General features: G+C 44.6%; 1 long non-coding RNA gene and 4 pseudogenes across 1 annotated transcript in view; 4 read left to right on the plus strand and 1 right to left on the minus strand.

Moving 5' to 3' along the window:
- Nucleotides 1-7349: 7349 nt before the first annotated feature.
- Nucleotides 7350-7468, plus strand: LOC143959156 (5S ribosomal RNA; annotated as a pseudogene).
- Nucleotides 7469-7762: 294 nt separating this feature from the next.
- Nucleotides 7763-7881, plus strand: LOC143959266 (5S ribosomal RNA; annotated as a pseudogene).
- Nucleotides 7882-8656: 775 nt separating this feature from the next.
- On the plus strand, nt 8657-8775 carry LOC143959218 (5S ribosomal RNA; annotated as a pseudogene).
- A 1902-nt stretch (nt 8776-10677) lies between these two features.
- On the plus strand, nt 10678-10868 carry LOC143959187 (5S ribosomal RNA; annotated as a pseudogene).
- An 11365-nt stretch (nt 10869-22233) lies between these two features.
- LOC143959113 (uncharacterized) overlaps nt 22234-23625 on the minus strand; it is a 101080-nt gene continuing 99688 nt past the window's right edge. Inside the window, exon 2 of the long non-coding RNA XR_013270175.1 lies at nt 22234-22435. This is a non-coding gene — a long non-coding RNA (uncharacterized LOC143959113). The remainder of the gene's footprint in view (nt 22436-23625) is intronic.

The raw sequence follows: 23625 nt of genomic DNA on the forward strand, positions 1-23625 counted from the left end.
AAAAAAAAAAAAAAATTCCTAGAGCACCTGGTATTCCCAGGCGGTCTCCCATCCAAGTACTAACCAGGACCGCCACTGCTTAGTCTCCGAGATCAGATGACATGGTGCGCTTTCAGGGTGATGTGGCCATAGGCAATCTCTTTGGGCACCTTCAACCCTCTTTTTTTTTTTCAGTTTAGTTTTTATTAGAAATATTTTCAGAACATAACAGAAGTATAAATTTCCATACATATTTGTTACAAGAGGTCGTTATAGGTGTATAAAATTCCATAATGTCATGATAGTATCAATAATCAGCAGTAAATCTTGAGCCAGTATACATATATCACACATGGAACATTTGGATCAATAGTCAACAGCATTGATTAAAAATTTTTACAGGTGATTAATGTAGTACTTAACAGTTGCAGACTTTCCTTTACACGTAAAAGGATATATACGCCTCTAAGTTAGGAAAGCAGATATATAGAAAAGGTGAAAGAAAAAGAAGACCATAGAAAAAAAAAAGAAAAAGAGAACTGAGAAAAACCAAGACCAGGATTTAAGTGGTCTGGCAATAAATCCTCTAACAAAATATAATCTGAAGAGTATTATATTACCAATTTGGACCTCCAGTATGGACCTATAGGTATATATCCGCTATGGTACAGCATAAATAACTTCCTGCCTTATCTCTTGAAAGTAATGGACTCACCCTTTTGGGCAAACTTCAGTATTTACTAGTATAATCTCACGACTACTGTGGAAATTTTTCCAGCCAGCATTTCCACCTACCATCAATCTGTCTCTTGGAACCTGATTTTACAGCCCATAAGGCTTCCCCATTTGTAGTGTGTTTGTATGATAGGATATATGTCCGAAATGTTTTTGGGAACATCACTTTTCCACTTCCTAGTAATAAGTAATCTAGCCGCAATCAGTATATGTGTAACCACCGTGCGAAAATCTGGCGGAAATACCTCAATTCCCAGATTAAATAGAGCCAAGCTGTTCTTTGGATATGTAATCAACCCGGTAATAGAGGAAATTAATTCGAAACACAGCATTCCAAAAACTAGTTATATGTTTACAGGTCCACATGATGTGCATAACGTTACTCACCTCTCCACATCCCCTCCAGCATAAAGAGGAATGACCTGGAAAAAACGTATGAAGACGGTGTGGAGTCAAGTACCATCTCAATGTGATTTTGTGAGTCAATTCCCAGTGATTCACACACTTTGATGATTTATACACAGTGTTTAGGGCTTTTTGCCATTGTTGAGATGTGAATGTGGTCTGCATTTCTGTCTCCCATTTCTGAAATGGTACTGATTTAATAAAGGTGGTTTTGCGTTGAAAAAGCGTGTAAAAAATGCAAGGGATGTGATATTTTAAAAAAAATTATTCGGTTACATCAGCTTCAGGTGCTTGGTAGCTGTGGGTGATCCAAGACTGATTCATCTTGATGAAGGTCAGTCGATCAACTGATTCGGTAGACAGCCGCACCCTGTGATCGGTAACAAAGCCACCAGCAGCACTGAAGGTGCGTTCCGAAAGAACGCTGAATGCAGGACAGGCCAGTAGCTCAATTGCATACTGTGTAAGCTCTGGCCAGTGATCCATCCTCAAGACCCAGTAAGCCAGAGGATTTTTGATGGAAAAGGTGTCCAAGTCTGACCTTGCCCCTAGGTATTCCTGCACCATGTAAATCACCCCCAGCGCATCGCATCTCCCAAAGTACATTGCATCACCCGCAACACATCGAATCACATCGCCCCAGCACATTGCATCACTTTGCTCCCAGGACATAGAATTGCATCTCCCCATCGCAACTCCCAAAGCACATCGCATCTCCCAAAGCACATTGCATCACCCCAGCATATCGAATCGCATCAGCACATCGAATGGCATCGGCACATCGAATCGCTTCCGGGAGGCGATGATGTATTACCAGTCCCCATGATGTGACAGTCCAGTCACGTCCAATACGAACGCAACTACCTATCATCCGATAGTAAGGTAAAATGTTGAACATAATCTCTTTTAACACTTACGGCTTAAATCACCCTGTGGAAAGAACTGCTCTATGGAAGGAAGCTCTGAAACTGCAGGCTGATATTTTATGCATCCAGGAGTCCCATCTGCTACCATCTGATCAGTTTCGATTAAAACATCCCAGATATCCCCAAATCTTTTTTGCTTCTGCTGCACAAAAAACCAGAGGAGTTGCCATCGCCATTAGAGATACTGTTTCTTTTAAAGAACTGGAGACAATCCCGGATAAGGAAGGGAGGTATTTGATCTTAATAGGAGATATAAATAACAAAACCTACAGGATCGTTTGTCTCTATGCTGCAAACTCCCACCAGATGTGTTTCCTAAAATGGCTATTAAAGAGCATATCCACTGTTAAGAAAGGGCCCTTGGTGGTTTTTGGAGATTTCAATCTTACCGCAGACTATGCAATCGACACTACCACTAAGTCCAGACGCCCTTTGTCTTCCCTACAAACGCTCTTTCATTCGGAAGAGCTCTACGACGCCTGGAGGTGTCAGCACCCAGGAGAAAGGGACTTTTCATTCCACATAATGCCAGACATAATTCCTACTCTCGTATTGACATGATTTTAGTAGATAGAGTTGTGTTGCAACAGCTGTCCTCCTCCACCATCCATGACATCTCATGGTCTGACCATGCTACAGTGTCAGTCGCGGTGGCGGAGGGGGAACGCTTATTTGGGAGATTTTGTGTGGAGGGCCAATTCTAATCTGCTCAGTGTACCCGAACATGCGACCTTCATATCAAACAAATTAAAGGAATATTTTGAAATTAATTCATCCTCAGTCTCTGACCCGTCAGTTCTGTGGTGTGCCCATAAGGCATACATAAGGGGCATAATGATACAACTAAATTCGAGAATTAATAAACAAAAAAATAAACAACTAGATCTCCTATTACAAGAGATTAAATCACTTGAAATCCAGAATAAGGTCGCACCCATGGTTTCTCTGGCAGATAAATTGACCAAACTCCGTTGTGATCTTAGACGTATGCTTTTAGAACGCTATGATAAATATATCGCAGCTATTAAGGTTTAATCATTATGCTCTGGGCAATAGAGCAAGTAAATTACTGGCCTATATTTTAAAAGAACACAGAGCCCGTACCAGAATCCCTTATATTAAATGCTCTGTGGGCAACGGCAGGATCATTGATCCTAAGGGTATTGCTGATGCCTTCGCTAATTATTATTCTACCCTGTACAACCTCCAGCAGGATGGAAACACCTATCAACCCTCAGAATCAGACATATAAGGTTTTTTGGAGGAGATAGCTCTCCCGGCCCTTTCCCGGGAACAACTACAATCTTTAAATGCACCAATCTCACCACTAGAAATACAGAAAGCAATCCACTCTCAACCGATTGGCAAATCCCCAGGCCCAGATGGGCTACCCAATGATTATTACAAAACATTTGCCTCCACTCTAGTGTCTCCTCTAAAAGATACATTTACTCATGCAATACAGACATTTTCGTTCCCCCCCTGAAATGCTTAAAGCATACATTGTCACTATACCCAAACCGGGGAAAAGCCCTGATGAACCCACCAATTTCCGTCCGATTTCTCTTTTAAATACAGATGTTAAATTATACGCTAAAATAATTGCCCAGAGACTAGCCCAGCTTATTCCTCTTTTGATTAATCCTGACCAATCGGGTTTCACACCTGGTAGTTAGCCATCGGACGCAACTCGCAGGGTGGTGGATATCCTCCACTGTAAAAATTCCTGTCGGACGCCTTCTCTGCTCCTATCTTTGGATGTGGAGAAGGCGTTTGACAGGATACACTGGGAATACATGGTCCATACCCTTAAAAAGTTTGGCCTTGGGGGACCTATATTGTCAGCCATATTAGCCTTATACTCCTCACCTTCCGCACAAGTATACACATCCAATACACTATCACGATCCTTTACAATCTCCAACGGGACTAGACAGGGGTGCCCCCTCTCCCCTTTTATTTCCAACCTTCTTATGGAGCCCCTAGCGGAAAAAATTAGATCCCACCCAAATATCACAGGTTTCTCTTTCCCCAATCATACTCATAAAATAAACGTATTTGCCGACGATGTTATTTTATTCCTAACCTCCCAGTCACATTCCTTAATCAATGCCCACACAGTCCTTAACGAATTTCGTAAAATCTCCTATTATAAAGTTAATTTCACCAAATCACTAATTCTCCCTATACATGTCCCACCTGCTCTTCAAAATCGACTACAACTCCAATTCCCCTACTCATGGACTGCAGAACAAATAACTTATCTTGGCCTCCAAATTACCAAAGACCCCTCTAAATTAGCAGATACTAACTATCATGCCCTTATAAAGAAATTAACCTTACAAACCGCTCGACTTGCCAAATCCGAATTAACATGGTCTGGACGCCTAGCGTCTTTTAAGATGTTACTTCTTCCCCAAATCTTATACATCTTCCGCACCCTCCCAATACCCCTCAAGACCACCCATTTAAAAGCACTAGATTCCATACTGACAAAATATATCTAACTAAAAAAAAACTGAGATGTACCACAGTCATATTAGCTAAACAAAGAGGGGCAGGGGGTATGGGGTTCCCAGTCCTGCTGGACTACTACCGTGCATCTCTGCTCACTCAATTTAGAACATGGTTCCTATGTGGAGCGGACATTCCGTGGTGCAAACTAGAACAGACCCTAAGCCCCACCAGAGATCTTTCTCACCTTCTTTTACTTGATAGTTGGAGCCATGTTCCTTTACAAAACTTACCCATGACCCTCCGGGCCTCATGAAAAGCTTGGAGGGATCTATGTGGTGCCTTAACCCCGTCGGATAAACAAATAGAAATACCAATACCCCTGGTTACAATTGAAGGTGCTATTCCAAACATTAGACTTATTAATTGGACGTCCAGGGGGATTACCCAGTTAAGTGATATGTTCCATAACGACTTCCTAAAAACATTCCCACAGCGGCAAGAACAATACGGTCTTCCAAGTAGTGAACGTTACACATATGATCAGATCTCCCATCTCTTAAAACCGTTAGGGGTTCATCATTTATATATTCAAGAAGCTGCTTGGAAATTTTTCACAGTCTCTGCTGCTACCCCAAAAGGGATCTCCATTTTTTACACGCTTTTTCAACGCAAAACCACCTTTATTAAATCAGTACCATTTCAGAAATGGGAGACAGAAATGCAGACCACATTCACATCTCAACAATGGCAAAAAGCCCTAAACACTGTGTATAAATCATCAAAGTGTGTGAATCACTGGGAATTGACTCCATTACTTTCAAGAGATAAGGCAGGAAGTTATTTATGCTGTACCATAGCGGATATATACCTATAGGTCCATACTGGAGGTCCAAATTGGTAATATAATACTCTTCAGATTATATTTTGTTAGAGGATTTATTGCCAGACCACTTAAATCCTGGTCTTGGTTTTTCTCAGTTCTCTTTTTCTTTTTTTTTTCTATGGTCTTCTTTTTCTTTCACCTTTTCTATATATCTGCTTTCCTAACTTAGAGGCGTATATATCCTTTTACGTGTAAAGGAAAGTCTGCAACTGTTAAGTACTACATTAATCACCTGTAAAAAATTTTAATCAATGCTGTTGACTATTGATCCAAATGTTCCATGTGTGATATATGTATACTGGCTCAAGATTTACTGCTGATTATTGATACTATCATGACATTATGGAATTTTATACACCTATAACGACCTCTTGTAACAAATATGTATGGAAATTTATACTTCTGTTATGTTCTGAAAATATTTCTAATAAAAACTAAACTGAAAAAAAAAAAGAGGGTTGAAGGTGCCCAAAGAGATTGCCTATGGCCACATCACCCTGAAAGCGCACCATGTCATCTGATCTCGGAGACTAAGCAGTGGCGGTCCTGGTTAGTACTTGGATGGGAGACCGCCTGGGAATACCAGGTGCTCTAGGAATTTTTTTTTTTTTTTGCCGTTGACTTGTTTTTACTTTGTTTTCCATGGTGGCAGTCTTGGCGTTTGTCAAGAGGGTTGAGGGTGCCCAAAGAGATTGTCTATGGACTCATCACCCTGAAAGCGTCTGATCTCAGAGGCTAAGCAGATTCAGGACTTGTTAGTACCTGGATGGCAGACCGCCTGGGAATACCAGGTGCCATAGGCTTCTTTTTTTTTTTTGGCATTGGTTTGTTTTTTTCCCTTGTTTACCAAGGTGACCATCTTGACGTTTTTCAAGAGAGTTCAGGGTGCCCAAAGCTATTGCCTAAGGCCACATCTCCCTTAAAGCAACCGATCTTGTCTGATCTCGGAGGCTTAGCAGGGTCAGGCCTGGTTAGAACCTGGGTGGGAGACCCCCAGGAATACCATGTGCAGTAGGTTTCTTTTTTTTTTTGGCGTTGACTTGTTTTTTTCCTTTGTTTCCCAAGGTGACCATCTTGGCGTTTGTCAAGAGGGTTGAGGGTGCAGAAAGAGATTTCTTACAGCCACATCACCCTGAAAGTGCTCGATCTTGTCTGATCTCGGAGGCTGAGCAGCGGTTGAAATGGTTAGTAACAAACGGGAGACCTCCTGGGAATACCCAGTGCCACGGGCTTCTTTTTGTTTTTTTTTGGCGTTGACTTGGCGTTGACTTGGCGTTGAGGTGACCATCTTGGCGCTTGTCAAGAGGGTTGAGGGTGCCCAAAGAGATTGCCTATGGCCACGACACCCTGAAATCAACCGATCTTGTTTGATCTCAGAGGCTAAGCAGGGTCGGGCCTGGTTAGATCTGGATGGGAGACCCCCAGGAATACCATGTGCCGTAGGTTTGGCATCAACTTGTTTTTTTCCCTGGTTTCCCAAGGTGACCACTGTAGCGTTTGTCAAGAGGGCTGAGGCTGCCCAAAAAGATTGCCTATGGGCACATGACCCTGAAAGCACCTGATCTCAAAGGCTAAGCAGGGTTGGGCCTGGTTAGTAGCTGGATGGGAGACTGCCTGGGAATACCCATTGCCACATGCTTCTTTTTTTTTTTCTTTTTTTTGGCGTTGACTTGTTATTTCCCTTGTTTCCCAAGGTGACCATCTTGGCATTTTGTCAAGAGGGTTGAGCATGCGCAAAGTGGTTGCCTAAGGCCACATCACCCTGAAAGCGACAAATCTCGTCTTATCTCGGAGGCTAAGCAGCATCGGGCCTGATTTATACCTAGTTGGGAGACCGCCTGGGAATACCAGGTGCCGTAAATATTATTATTATTTTTTTTTGGTGTTGACTTGTTTTTTTCTCTTGTTTCCCAAGGTGACAATCTTGGTGTTTGTCAAGAGGGTTGAGGGTGCCCAAAGCAATTGCCTATGGGCACATCACCCTGAAAACACCCCATCTCATCCGATCTCGGAGGTTATGCAGGGTCGAGCCTGGTTAGTACCTGGATGGGAGACCGCCTGGGAATACCAGGTGCCGTAGGTTTATTTTTTTATTTTTTTGGTGTTGACTTGTTTTTTTCCCTTGTTTCCCAAGGTGACAATCTTGGCATTTGTCAAGAGGGTTGAGGGTGCCCAAAGAGATTGTCTACGGGCACATCACCCTAAAAGCGCCCCATCTCACCGCATATCTGAGGAGAAGTAGGGGCGGGCCGGGTTAGTACGCAGATGGGAGAGCGCCTGGGAATACTAGGTGATGTAGGTTTCTTTTCTTTTTTCTCTTTTTACCCATGGATACCATCTTGGCATTTGTCAAGAGGGTTGAAGTTGCACAAAGATTGCCTACGGCCACATCACCCTGAAAGCGCACCATCTCATCTGATCTCGGAGACTAAGCAGTGGTGGGCCTGGTTAGTACTTGGATGGGAGACCGCCTGGGAATATCAGGTGCTATAGGCTTCTTTTTTTTTTCTTTTTGGCATTGACTTGTTTTTTTCCCTTGTTTCTCAAGGTGACCAGCTTGGCGTTTGTCAAAAAGGGTTGAGGATACCCAAAGAGATTGCATACAGCCATATCACTGTGAAAGCGCCCAATCTCATCTGATCTCGGAGGCTAAGCATGGTCGAGCCTAGTGACCATCTTTGCGTTTGTCAAGAGGGATGAGGTTGCCTATAGAGATTGCCCATGGGTAGGGTCGGGCCTGGTAAGTACCTGGATGGGAGATCACCTAGGAATACAAGGTGCTGTAGGCTTCCTTTTTTTTTTCATTTGGGCGTTGACTTGTTTTTTCCCTTGTTTCCCCAAAGTGCATTTTGGCATTTGTCAAGGGGGTTGACGGTGCCCAAAAAGATTGGCTACGGCCACATCACCTTGAAAGCGCCCCATCTTGTCTCACCTCAGAGGCTAAGCAGGGGCTGAGCCTGGTTAATACCTGGATGGCAGACCGCCTGGGAATACCAGGTGCCGTAGGCTTATTTTTTTTTGCGTTTACTTGTTTTTTTCCCTTGTTTCCCAAGGTGACTATATTGGCGTTTGTCAAGATGGTTGAGGGTGTCTGAAGAAATTGACTATGGCCACATCACCCTCAAAGTGACTAATCTCGGAGGCTAAGCATGGTCAGGCCTGGTTAGTACCCGGATGAGAGACTGCCTGGGAATACCAGGTGCCATAGGCTTCTCTTTTTTTTCTTTTTTTGGCTTTTTTTTCAAGAGGGTTCAGGGTGCCCAAAGCGATTGCCCATGGCCACATCTCCCTGAAAGCAACTAATCTCATCTGATCTCGGATGCTTAGCAGGGTTGGGCCTGGTTAGAACCTGGATGGGAGACCCCCTAGGAATACCAAGTGCTGTAGGTTTCTTTTTTTTTGTTGTTGACTTGTTTTTTTCCCTTGTTTCCTAAGGTGAACATCTTGGCGTTTGTCAAGAGGGTTGAGGGTGCCGAAAGACATTGCCTATGGGAACATGACCCTGAAAGCGCCTGATCTCGGAGGCTTAGCAGGGTCGGGCTTGGCTAGAACCTGGATGGGGAGACCCCCTGGGATTATCAAGTGCCGTAGGTTTCTTTTTTTTTTCTTTGGCGACGATTAGTTTTTTTCACTTGTTTCCCAAGGTGACCATCTTGGAGTTTCTCAAGAGGGTTGAGGGTGCCGAAAGAGATTTAATACGGCCACATCACCCTGAAAGTGCCTGATCTTGTCTGATCTCGGAGGCTGAGCAGCGTCTGCCCTGGTTAGTAGACATGGACGCCGTCGATAAATTCATTTCGTTCTGTTCCATTTTGATTCGTAATAAAATTAATTCGTACTTCGTATTTCGTGCCCGAAATTCCGTTCTGTTTCGTACGAAATACGAATTGTCGTTAACGTGTACGAACGTTTTTTACGATAAATTTAAAGGCAAAAACATTGCTCATTATGCTTATTATGACTTGCAGAAGACTTCTGTGATAGAAGTCAATGTAAGTTGCCTGAAGACATCAGTGAAGGACGTTCATCCTCTCTGGGCAGGCTGCCAAGAAAAGAACAAAATGATACAATGTTTCTTCTTCAATGGGCTGAACTCCATGTGTAGAAGTTCTCAGTTTAACCATTTAAAGACTAAATCTTTTCTGACACTTGTTGCTTACAAGTAAAAATCCAGTAGGTCTTTCAAACGCAAGTTAGCCCTTTTTTTTTTCAGTCGACCTCTAGGGAGCAGTGACATTAGTAGCGTGACATACAGCAATGACACCTGCACCGTGATAGAGTGATCTGACAACAGCACCGTGATAGAGAGCACTGACATCAGCAGCGTGACATACAGCAATGACACCTGCACCGTGATAGAGAGCACTGACAGCAGTGTGACATACAGCAATGACACCTGCACCGTGATAAAGGGCTAATTTGCATTTGAAAGACCTCTGCGCAAATACCACGTCACAAAATATTGCAACAACCGCTATTTTATTACCTAGGGTCTCTGCTAAAAAAAAATATATAATTTTTGGGGCTTCTGAGTGATTTTCTAGCAGAAAATACTGGATTTTTACTTGTAAGCAACAAGTGTCAGAAAAGCTTTAGTCTTTAAATGGTTAAACTGAAAACTTCTACACACAGAGTTCAGCCCATTGAAGAAGAAACATTGTATCATTTTGTTCTTTTCTTGGCAGCCTGCCCAGAGAGGTTGAAAGTCCTTCACTGATGTCTTCAGGCAATTTACATTGACTTCTATCACAGAAGTCTTCTGCAAGTCATAATAAGCATAATGGTTGAGATCCGGAATTCGTAAACAAAAGTTCATATTCCGTACAGAATTCGGACGCACGGCAATTTGTATTTCGGATCCTCCCGAACGTACAAATTTTGAGAAATTCGTACGAATTTGCGATTCGTACGAAACGAAGCGCACATGTCTACTAGTTAGTAACAAATGTGAGACATCCTGGCAATAACCAGTCCCATTTGCTTCTTTTTTTTTTGGGCGTTGACTTGTTTTTTCCCCTACTTTCCCTAGGTGACCATCTTGGTGCTTGTCAAGAGGGTTGAGAGTGCCCAAAGGTATTGCTTATGGCCACGACACCCTGAAAGCAACCAATCTCGTTTAATCTCAGAGGCTAAGCAGGGTCGGGCCTGGTTAGTACCTGAGTGGGAGACCGCCTGGGAATACAAGGTGCCGTAATTTTTTATTTTTTTGCCGTTGACTTGTTTTTTTCCCTTGTTTCTCAAGGTGACCATCTTGGCGCTTGTCAAAGAGGGTTGGGGATACCCAAAGAGATTGCCTACGGCCATATCACCGTGAAAGCGCCCGATCTCGTCTGATCTCGAAGGCTAAGCAGGGTCGGGCCTAGTGACCATCTTTGCATTTGTCAAGAGGGATGAGGGTGCCCAAAGAGATTGCCTATGGGCTGGGTAGGGCCTGGTTAGTACCTGGATGGGAGACCGTCTGGGAATACCAGGTGCTGTAGGCTTTTTTTTTTTTTTGGAGTTGACCTGTTTTTTATTTCTGGTTTCCCAAGATGACCTTCTTGGCATTTCTCAAGAGGGTTTTGGGTGCCAGAAGAGATTGCCTCTGGCCATTCCACTCTGAAAGCACCCAAGCTCATCTGGCCTTGAAGGCTAAGCAGAGATGGGCCTGTTTAGTACCTAGATGGGAGACCGCCTTTTTTTGTGGTTCCCCAAGGTGACCATCTTGGCATTTCTCAAGAGGGTATTCCCAGGCGGTCTCCCATCTAGGTACTAATCAGGCCCGTCCCTGCTTAGTATCAGATGCTTTCAGGGTGATGTTGCCATAGGCACTCACTTTTGGCACCCTCAACCCTCTTGACAAACACCAAGATGGTCACCTTGGGAAACAAGGGAAAAAAAGAAGTCAACTATGCCATATTAGCACCTAAAGAAATGAGATAGGCAGTCATAAACTAAAAGATGCGTAAATTCCAGAAAATGTACCATCGTTTTCAGATGCTATAACATTTGCGCAAACCAATAAATATACGCTTATTAACATTACCAAAGACATGTGGCTGAATAAATTTTGACCTAAAAGTATGAATAAAATTGAGTTTATTGGATTTTTCTTATAACAAAAAGCAGAAAATATAAATTTCTTTCAATATTTTAGATTTTTCCGTTTATATCGCAAAAAAAAGTAAAAAATTGCAGAGGCAATCAAATACCTTCAAAATAAAGCTCTATTTGTGGGAAAAAAGGATGACCTACGTGACCCACACCGACCTACCCGACACACGCTGACCTACCCGACATACATACACTGACCTACCTGACATACATACACTGACCTACGTGACCCACACTGACCTACCCGACATACATACACTGACCTACGTGACCCACACTGACCTACCCGACATACATACACTGACCTACCTGACCCACACTGACGTACACGACACACTCTGACCTACCTGACATACATATACTGACCTACACGACACACACTGACATACACTGACCTACCTGACACACACTGACCTGGTACCTGACATACAAACTTGATTGACCTACCTGACCAGGAGGAGATAGACTTCATTTGTTCAGGTACTACAGCAGCAGCTCATCCGTGGTGCTGGTGTGCAAGGCAGCCAGAGGAGAGCCGCCCCCACCCAAGTGGGTATTGATGTGGTGCGGCCGCCGCATTGTCATTTCTGCCGCCTTCTTCCTGCTCCAGGACAGCGAGCTGGGAGAGGACTAAGATTGGAGGAGTGTAGGCTAAGGGAGCCGCTGCGAATGCTGCTCAGGGTGGCGACGTCATCCCTTTCTCTCCCTCCTGGGCTCTACACTCCACGCTACCATAACAGCTGCGGGACAATCCAGACCAGAAGTCGTAGGCCAGGCCCCATGAGCACTAGCGCGGAGGAGGAGGAAGTGCAATCCTCCTCTGCTTTGAATGTTGGGCAGTGTGGGCACAGTGGGCATTGATGTTAATGGTTGCTAGCCGCCAGGCGGCTATAGCAATCAGTGACCAAGAGTAAAGTCGGGTGGAAGCGGGGCAGAGCTAAAGCTGGAGCTGGAGCCAACCATGGCTCAGTCTGCCCCTGTTCCCTGCATTCTGGACCGAGACTCAAGACTCTGGGCTATTGGTCCCAGACTACGGCCACCCCCTAAAGACGCCTCTGTTTGTCCCCAAAGTAGGGACGTACATCAGAGTGCAATGGTCGGCAAGTGGTTAAAGCGACGCAGTGCCGAATCGCAAAAAGTGCTCTGGTCTTTGGCCAGCCAAATGGTCCGGCGCTGAAGTGATTAAATGCCCAAAATGGTCCTTGGTGACTAAAAAAGGCACACTCCTGACCTTTGAATGCCAAAAAGGTCCTCGGTGACCAGGGGCGGACTGACAACTAATGGGGCCCCCAGGCAATAGAAGCTCATGGGGCCCCCTTGGGCGCCACACCTGCACAGGGAGACACGGGGGGAGCACACAGGGGGAAACTGGATGAAGAATGCACACGCTCACACAGGGACACACACACACACAGGGGGACACACTCGCACACACACACAGGGGGAACCACTTACACACACACAGGGACACACTGACGCACACAGGGGGACACACACACAGGGGAAGACACACACACACACACAGGGGGAGACACACACAGGGGGACACACTCGCACACAGGGGGAGAGACACAGGGCAAGAAACACACACACACACACACAGGGGAAGAAACCTACACACACACACAGGGGGACACACACACACACCACACACTCACACGGGGGGGGACGCACACTCACACGGGGGGGACACACAATCACATGGTGGGACACACACACTCAGACGGGGACACACACACACTCACACAGAGACACACACATTTATACAGGGGGAAACTCACACACACAGGGGGGAAGACTCTCTCACACACACACACAGGGGGAGACACACAAGGGGAGGCACACACACACAGGGGGACACATTCTCTCAAACAGGGGGACACGAACACGGGGACACACACACACACACCACACACAGGGGGACACACACACACTCACACCACACACACACACACACACACAGAGGGGGGATACACTCTCACACACACACAGGGGAATACACTCTCACACACACACACACACACACACAGGGGGACACCCACACTCACACAGGGGGAGACACACACAGGTGGACAGGGACACACACACAGGGGGACATTCACACACACACACGGGGACACAAACACAGGGGGACACTCACACACATGGGGACACAAACACAGGGGGACACACACACACGGGGGACACACACACGGGGGACACTGTGGGTTGGGGGGATCCGGGGCCCCATGCATTCTGTACCGCCGCCTCCCATCACTTGTGGCAGGCCCAGGCTTCACTTACCGAATGCCGATAATAACGGCGCAGCTCCCCGCCGGCCCCTCCACTCTTCTGCTGTGCCCGTATCACATGCCGCGATCATGCCAATTACAATACTGCTAACGGCGCACTGCTCCCCGCTGGCCCCTCCTCCCCTCCCGTCCGTCCCAGGTGCTTGTACGGTATGCGTTGTGACATCACCTGGGACGGACGGGAGGGAAGGAGGGGGGCGGCGGGGAGCAGCGCACCGTTAGAAGTACCGTTAGCAGTACTGTAATCGGCATGATCACGGCATGTGATACGGCACAGCCACTTCAAGTGGCCTCTCATGTGGCCGAGACCGGGCTGGGTCCCTAATGACCTCGGGCGGCACCCGAGTGACCGACTGGTCAGTCCGCCCCTGTCGGTGACCAAAAACAGCTGGGTGTGCTGTTTTTTTTCACTGGGGCCCATTTTTGGCCTCCAAGGATAATATTTAGCCTAGAATGGCCAGGCTTTTTTTGGTCACTGAGGACCATTTTTGGTATTCAATGTTTGGTTGTTTGTATTGCACAGTGACCTTTCTGTAACCTCTAGCCTCCCTCTGCTGTGATTTATTACAATGCACAGTAGGTAAAAGTACCTTTGCCGGGTTAGCCCCCCCCATATCAATATTTTAAAAAAATCGTATTCAGTTTGTTAGATCTTTTTTAGATCAGGTTAGATCAACTGTTGTTTGCGTTAGATCTCACACAGAAGAAGCAATATTAACAGTTATTTGCAGGGGGGCTAAACCGTCATCAGCCCGCCTTATCAAATTTTCTGGCCAAAAATCATTCAGGCTGATAAATATTTGTTAGATCCGCTAAGATCAAGTGGTTTTAATGTTAGATCTCACATAATTAGAGACTTATTAAGAGATTAATGAGGGGGGCTGCCCCCTCCCCTTATCTCCTTTCCCATCAAAATAGAGATATTATGGACGGGTTAGCCCCCCACATGCAATTTTGGCCAGAAAAAAAATATTTGTTAGATCCGGTAAGATCAAGTGGTTTTGACGTTGGATCTCACATAATTAGAAACTTATTAAGTGAATAATGAGGGGGTTGCCCCCCTTATTTAATTTTCTGGCCAAAAACCATTCTGACTAATATTATTTGAAGAAAAGGGGAAATTGAAAAAAGGGGGACTGGAGGGTAACCAACCCCCGGGACTTTTACAACGGCACCAAATATATTCAATCCATAAATAAAATCATTGAAGTTTTTATTTTAGTGTACAAAAAGCATTTATCAAACAATTACATCCATTTACATATAAAATAAAAGATGCGGGTATACAAAAGTTGGTATATAAGCCTACAAGGCTCCATAAGTTACCACATTTATATACGATTTAAACTGCATTGTTTCTGTCCTACATGTTTCGCTCTTCGGAACTTCCTCAGGACAATTGCAGAATACAGCAATCAGTAGAAAACTGAAATTATACAAACAGATCATTTGTTTAGAGAAACAAATACATAGATAGTTCTGTACACACACAACCCCGAGGGGTACAAGAGGTGTTTTGCCCACATAGGCTGACACATCTATATTGAGTAGATCTGGTGGTAGGATTCATTCATGTCCAGCATATTGGTTGGAGAGGAATGAAGCCCCCACCCTTAGAGTATTAAAACACAGAGCATAGTTTGCATATCAATATTCAGTAACCTATTAGTTCTCCAAAAGGGAACAACCAGACCATACCATATGGATGGTGTCCCAAGATTGAATACATAAGGTATAAAATATAGTTCTCCTCTATGGAGATTGCAGATAGGGTCAAAATAAAGATAAGAATGAAAATAAAATAAAATGTGTGAAGAATACAAATACAATGAAAAAGGTGAAAAATAAAAGTAAAAAATATTGTAATGAAAATAAAAAAATATATAACAAATGAGAACAAGAAAAGCATCTTACCCAATATGTCTGGTAAATTAATACAAATTGTCTATCGTAGTTTTCAAATGTTCTATGCATCTATTAGTACTTGAACGAGGACAAACTTTTTTGTCATCAAGCATGCGGACCGTGGCGAGGGCACCCACCGAGGACCCCCCAATTGCTCCCCCCCAGGGATCTGCAGAAGCACGAGAAACATATATATAATATAATATATGTAGACCACTTCAATGAAGTGTCAAAAATGGCACAATAAACACTATAGAACATACCTGGTGGAGCCAAGGAGATGGCTGAACTAGAACCAGTTAGGCATACCCAGTACCTACGAACCCTATGTGTTGTCAGATAGAGATTAAACAAGGTATAAATTCTGAACACAAGAGATCTCTCTGTGCTGTTTTCTGAAAGAAAAGAATAAGAAGAAAAGCCATGTCCCCATCAGTGTTGTATAAACATCTCAAGAATATAGAATGCGTGACTCTAGACTTGGACTTCCGGATCATCCGTCTAGTCCCATCAGAGCCATTCCATTCCTACCTGTTGAATATAGTGGTATGATACAGTCAAAAGGGTTTAAGTGCTTTTTCATACGTGCAGCAGCTCCACATGTCAGCTTCCATCGCTTGCTTGGATGACACTGACCGGGACCCGCATTATAACTCGTGCTTCCAGCCCGGCGGCATCTGACGTCACCGCCGGGCTGCGGGCACACCTACTGGGAGGATCTCCTTCGTGCGCGTCTAGATGGCGAGTGCGCATGCGCAAAGGACGTAATTTACGTCCATATAGTGCGTCGGCCATGTTGGATTCTGGCTAAAAGTCAGGAGATTTACCAGCGATCTCCTTCGTGCGCGTCTAGATGGCAGATGCGCATGCGCGAAGGACGTGATTTACGTCCGTATAGCGCGTCGGCCATGTTGGATTCTGGCCAGAGTCAGGAAATTTGCCAGTGATGATCCATCTGTGCCAGTACTCTGATAGAGACCTGACATTCGGTCAGAGACAGGCAGCCATGATGGCTAAGGGCAATATGCCCTGATCTTACTCTCGGATAAATCAAAGTGCAAATACACAGAGATGAAAATGGGCCGACATAAATGTCAATCACCATACATCCCTGATTTCAAAGATGGAAAAAAGAATTGTTTGCAACAGACAAGCAAAAAAAGAGAGAAGGGGACCTCACATTTAGAAACGGGGCGGGCTGATCGAACCCCCAACTGGTTGGAAAAGGTTGTAGGTCAGACCCGCCCCGGGGTGCCCGTACAGACCCAGGAAGGGCAAGGAGCACTCGGAGGGTCCCCTTCAGGTATGGAGCCCCCTCCCAATCCGCGAGCCATCAGACATCCACGCCAATATATTGCCTATTTGACAAAATACAATCATTTATTATTACAATATACCAGGGGGTAAAAAAAAAAAAAAAAAGTCATTTAAAGAAAAGGTTTGAAACTGATTGCATCATTAAGTCCCGGGGATCGGGTAGCCTCCAAATTAAATATCCATCGAGTCTCTCGTTGTAAAAGAGTATGATTATAATCCCCCCCTCTATCTCCCGGGGGAACATATTTCAAAGGAAAGAAGTGCATGAGACCATCGTTGAACTGATGATATAAACCAAAATGTCGGCTGATTGGAGTTTCCATCTTCTTCCCCCGCACCAGGGACACATGGTCCCTGATGCGGTGGAAGAAGGGACGCTTTGTCTTCCCAACATAGAAAGCATTGCATTGACAAACCATAATGTACACCACCCCCACTGATTGACAGGTCACAGCAAATTTGGGTTCAAATAAACGACCATTTGGCAGACGTATGGATCTCGATGCATGTAAATATCTGCAAAAACCACATTTGTGGCACGGGGTACATCCTGTTTGTTTAGGACCCACCTTTACGGGAGGGGAGAAATGACTTTGTACTAGAGAATCCTTCAAAGATCGTGATCTCCTATACGTGATACCCGGATATTCCGGGAGATGTTTTGCTAAGAGGAGATCCCCCTTCAAGAGATACCAGTATCTCTGAAGGATTCCTTTAATTTGCGAATGTTGTTCGTTGAATGTGGTGATGAATCTAACCTCTTCATTCCTCCCCCCTTTACTATAGAAGTATGGGGAATAATAATGGATGCTGCCCTCCGAGTTGCAGAGGGTCTCATTATTCTTGCTGGGGATATGAATGTGGTGCTCTCACCTGATGCTGACAGATTTGGAATGGCGCCTAAGCATGGCTCCCCGCTGGCTCAGTGTATTGGGTCATATAACCTGGTGGAGGCCTGGAGGTGGAAAAACCCACATGTTAGAGCTTACTCCTGTCACTCCACCATGTTTAATACTCTTTCTAGGATTGATTTATGTTTTGTGTCCAATGAATTATTGCCGAGAGTGCTGGAGGCCCAATATCTGCCTCGTGCTGTCTCGGATCACTCCCCACTTCTGGTCACCTTTGACATGGAGAGACCGAGAGGGTACGTGGTGTGGAGGTTGAGCCCATTGTGGCTCAAGGAGGAACGATTTGAGAGGTCTACGCAGTCGTCTATTGGTGACTTCTGGGTGGACAACCGGGCAGGGGCCCCTGTCGGAGTCACCTGGGATGCGTTTAAGGCCACACTTAGGGGCTCAGTAGCCCGTTGTTATTAAACAACTTAGATCGGATAGGCAGTAGAAACTCCTGGAGGCAGAAAGGAAAGTGACAGATGCAGAGGTGGAATACATAGCAAACCCCAATTCAGATACATATAGAGGTTGGAGGGAAGGGGTGCGCCACTTAGATCTTGTATTAGTAGAAAAGACCCGGAAATTTTTTTTATACCAGGCGCAGCGCATATTTGAATTTGGTAATAAGAATAGTAGGCTGTTGGCATACCTGGCCCACTCACAGCAAACCCCAGCTTTCCGTGGCAGGCAATCTCATTGGAGAAAACAGCTTTGCCGATGCGACCCAGATTTGGGAAAAAACACAACGATGTTTACTCCAATGGTTGCACCCTTTAAAACAGAGCACGTGTTCTGCTATGCGATTCTTTGAAGCAACGTACCAACGCTATTTAAAAAAATCTGACCTTTGAATGAACATCTACATCTATTTACAAGGAATTCTAAATACATAAATAAAACAGGGCATACCCTGTATGAGGTGGCTGTGCAGTGCAAGGGTGCTTTCCGTGGCAGGCCATCTCATTGGAGAAAACAGTTTTGCCATTGCGACCCAGATTTGGGAGATACCGCAACGATGTTTACGCCAATGGTCACACCCTTTAAAACAGAGCACATATTCTGCTATGCAATTGTTTGAAGCAATGTATCGACGCTTTTTCAAAAATCAGGCCTTTGAAGTCACATCTACATATATTTACAAGAACTTGCAAATAAATAAACCATAACTGTGCAGTGCAAGGGTGATGGCCATGTCCGGCAATCTCATTGGCGAAAATGGTTTTGCCATCATGACCCTGATTTTGTAAATGATGTAAACGTTTACTCCAACGAATGCACCTTTAAAACAGAGCAAGTATTCTGCTATGTCACCGTTTGAAGGAACACATTGATGCTATTTAACCACTTGCTTACTGGGCACTTAAAGAGGAAGTAAACCCTGATGAGTTTACTTCCGCTTTCATTCCCTGTAAAGGCAAAGCATAATGGACTACTATGCATCACATAGTAGTCCATTATGTGTCACTTACCTGACACAGGAGCCAGCAAAGTCACCGCTGTCCCCTGTAGTTCCAAGCGTCCATCTTCTTGGTGGGTCTCGCTGCCCAAGCACTGTGATTCGCTGGAGCAGCGATGTCGTCACTGCTGCACATGTGCACGGGAGCTGAGACTCTCGGCATTGCCATCATCGACGATACCCCGCTCAGTGCACCGCTGTCTACGGCGCATGCGCCGTAGATAGCGGTGCCTGTCTTCGGGCAAATATCTCCTAAACCGTATAGGTTTGGGAGATATTTCTTGGACCTACAGGTAAGCCTTAATCTAGGCTTACCTGTAGGTCAAAGTGGTTTGTAAGGGTTTACAACCACTTTAAAAACACTTCCTGCCCAGACCAATTTTCAGCTTTCGGTGCTCTCACACTTTGAATGACAATTACTCAGTCATGCAACACTGTACCCAAATTAATTTTTTGTCCTTTTTTCCCACGAATAGAGCTTTCTTTTGGTGGTATTTGATCACCTCTGGGGTTTTTATTTTTTGCGCTATAAATGAAAAAAGACCGAAAATTTTGAAAAAAACGCATATTTCTTTGTTTCTGTGACAGAATTATACAAATTATTAATTTTTCTTCATAAATTTTGGCCACAATTTATACTGCTATATATCTTTGGTAAAAATAACCCAAATTAGTGGATATTATTTGGTCTTTGTGAAAGTTAGAGAGTCTACAAGCTGTGGTGCGAATCGCACAAAATTGATCACATCTGATGTACTGGTGGCCTATCTCGCTTCTTGTGACCCGAACAGGTCAGGAAAGTACAAATACCCCCCAAATGACCCCTTTTTGGAAAGTAGACATTCCAAGGTATTTAGTAAGAGGCATGGTGAGCTTTTTGATGTCATTTTTTATTCCACTATTCTTTGCAAAATTACTCCACAAAATTGTCATTGTAATAGGTTATTTCTCCAACATGGCATGTGTATACTACAAATGACACACCCCAAAAAATTCTGCTACTCCTCCTGAGTATTACAATACCACATGTGTGGGACTTTTTCACACATAGAGAGGCCCAACATGCAGGGAGCGCCATCACGTGTTCTAGGAGCATAAATTACACATCTAACTTGTTGACTACTTATTACACTTTTGAATGCCCTGGAGCACCAGGACAATGACACGTGGCACTGATGACAGATGGCACTAATATGTGCCACCGATGACAGATGGCACAAATATGTGGCACCGATGACAGATGGCACTAATATGTGGCACCGATGACAGATGGCACTAATAAGTGGCGTTGATGACACGTGACACTGACAGGTGGCACTGACAGATGGCATTAATACGTGGCACTGATGAGATTGCACTGATGACCGATGGCACTTATACGTGGCACTGATGACAGATGGAACTGGGGACAAATGGCACTGACAACATGTGGCACTGGGGACAGATAGCACTAACAGGTGGCACTGGGGTGGATGGCACTGGGGCAGGATGGCACTTTACATTTTTTTTTTTTTTAACAATGACGGCCGCTGCAGCCATTCATCTCTCCCTTCTCACACTCTGTCTGTGTGAGGAGGGAGAGCGGCGCTGAGAGATCTCATATGTTTACATATGAGATCATCTCCCATTGGACACGCCGATCGCGATGTAAACGGCCGCTGTGATTGGCCGTTTACAGCGATCTGTGTTTGCCTGTCCCCGGGTGACACGGCAAACACAGAACTTCTGATGCGCGTCCGCGGCGGCGCGCATTGCGGAAGTAAACAGGACGTCCAGGGATGGCCACCTGGAATGAAAGCGCCTGCTCTACGGCCGTCATTCGGCTATAGGGCGGGCGCGAAGAGGTTAAAAAATCTGGGATGCGATGCACATATATATTTTTACAAGTACTTATAAATAAAAATAAAATATGGGATCCCATGGATGAGGTTGCTGCTTTCCACATCAGGCAATCTCATTAAAAAAAAAAAAGTTTATTTTTCTTCAAATGCAACGCTATTGCAAAAAAAAACATGGGTTGTGCTCAACCTCTATCTATAGCTAGAGATACGAGTAATTAGAAAAAAATAAATCATGGGATCACGTGTATGAGCTAGCTTTACAATGCAAGTGTGCTTTACAGGTCAGGCAATCTCATTGGAGAAACCGGTTCATGCCAAGATACACATTGATGGAGGATCAAAGATGTGTGATTTGATGGAAAATAAATGTCATACACATACAGTAGGATGAGTGTTTGTTGGGTGAAGGGGGCCAGAGCATAAAGAGGCTGTGAGGAAAAGGAGGGCCAGGAGTGTTGGGGCTATGATGTGAAGGAAGGTTCAAGGACAGCGATGTTGCAGGGGAAAGTGTGAAATTAAGGGGGGATCGTGACATCCAGGGTCTGGTACTTACCTGCGATCCCATACCTCAGTTGTGGCACAGAGAGTGTTCTGCGTGTCCAGCATGGCAATTACCAAAGAGCTTTAGGAACTTATGAGTAAACCGTACATTGGAAATACAATTCAATACAGGAGACATGAGGGTAGCCTGCTCATTAGAGCTTACAATCTCTAAAACAGATAAAATAAAAACAATTGATTTTTTTTATAACTTAATTAAGATTTATTTATTTTTGTTGTTTTTCAGATCAGTGCTTAAGGAAGCTCTCCACATGAATTTTAGAATCAAAATTACACAGAGGGAAGTAAATATTACAAGTAACACTACAAGCTCAGAATACATCAAGATGGAAGAAACGTCATGTTATAGATGGTGCAAAAAGTCATCTTTCTCCCCCTGCCCACCATGTCTCTCTTCTCTCCTCTCCCTCCCCACATAACTAGAGTATGTAAATACAATTAAACTCTGTATTAACAGGTGTGCTTCTCTCTTCTTGCCTTTCAGTGTCCTTTATTTAAAAAAAAAAAAAAAATGCAGGTTTATTTCCTTTTTAGTTTTTTTTTTTTGGATGGAGGCATGGGTCCCGTGACATTCAGCTTGGTATTCTTCAACCACGCTCATAGGATGCTCTTGCGGTTTGTTCTATTTCTCATTTTCTCACATGCAGATCCCTCTGTTGTTTGTGTAATTACATCCCATCAAGTTGATTCCTTACAAAAGAAATAGAGAGTAAACAGGTGAATGCAAGTTCAAAGATGCCTTACCGATTTGTGAACATTAATTATTGGGAGTAACATCCCCTAGAGCAGGCATGGCTAAATGATGGACCCAGTCACTGTCCTATTTGCATACTCACAGGGTGATCGTGCGGATGGGAATATGGTTGAAACAGCACCACATCACAAAATGAATTACAACATTGATTTGCTTTTTTGGAACCCTATGGACTTTATAGGCACGAAAATACAGTGATATATCTTTAAGAAAAGATATGATTTTTATACTTACCATAAAATCCTTTTCTCTGCAGTTCACCACCTGACACAGCTGCTCTTAGACCACTGGGACATCCCCAAGCAGTGCCAAAATGAGGGGTGGCAAAACAGCATAAAAACTACACCCACTAGTATAAAACTTTAACCACAAAAAACTACATTGTGAGTGTGACCAAAACTTTTTTTACCCACCAAAAAGGCACTACCACCAAACTGCACCAGAACTGCGGTAACAAATGCAACAGTGCATTACTTAAAAAGGTACTGCGTTTTTACCAAAAACAAGGAAAAAAAACGTAAGTGCAATTGTACAGCCGCCTGCAAAACTTTGCGGCCAAAATCGGCATCAGCCCCATGCACCGACGTCGACCTTGTAGAATTTTGAAACTGTCGCTCAGGGGGTGACTTGGTCGCCTGTTCACAGACGCTTGATGTCAGAAGGCCAAAGTCGTTCCGATTGCCTTGTGGAGTGAGCCGTGACCAGAAAGGGGGGCACCTGCCTCTTCAAAGCATAGGCCTGTACTACAATCTGTCTGATCCCCCCCTGGAAATGGTGGCCGACGAGACCGCCGTGCTTTTTTTTTTTTTTCAAACAGCCACCGAAAAACAAACAAGGAGTCTGACTTCTGAAAGGGAGGTGTAGCAGACAAATACACCCTCAGAGCCTTAACCACGTCCAGGGCATGAAGAGCCACCTCCTTAGAATGTGTCGACTTAGCACACAGAGATGGTAAGACAATGTCTTCGTTGATGCTTTTCTGCCGAAACCACCTTCGGCAGAAAAGACTGTTGGACACAACATCACCTTATCCTTGTGGATCACCAGATAGGGCGACTTGCAAGACCAGGCCGCCGGGTACAAAACCCTCCTGGCCGAAAGTAATGGCCGCTAGAAAGACCACTTT

Source organism: Lithobates pipiens, unplaced genomic scaffold (genome assembly GCF_037356315.1).
Source record: "Lithobates pipiens isolate NorthernLeopardFrog02 unplaced genomic scaffold, aLitPip1_a1.2 Scaffold_67, whole genome shotgun sequence".
In the NCBI taxonomy this organism is placed as follows: Eukaryota; Metazoa; Chordata; class Amphibia; order Anura; family Ranidae; genus Lithobates; species Lithobates pipiens.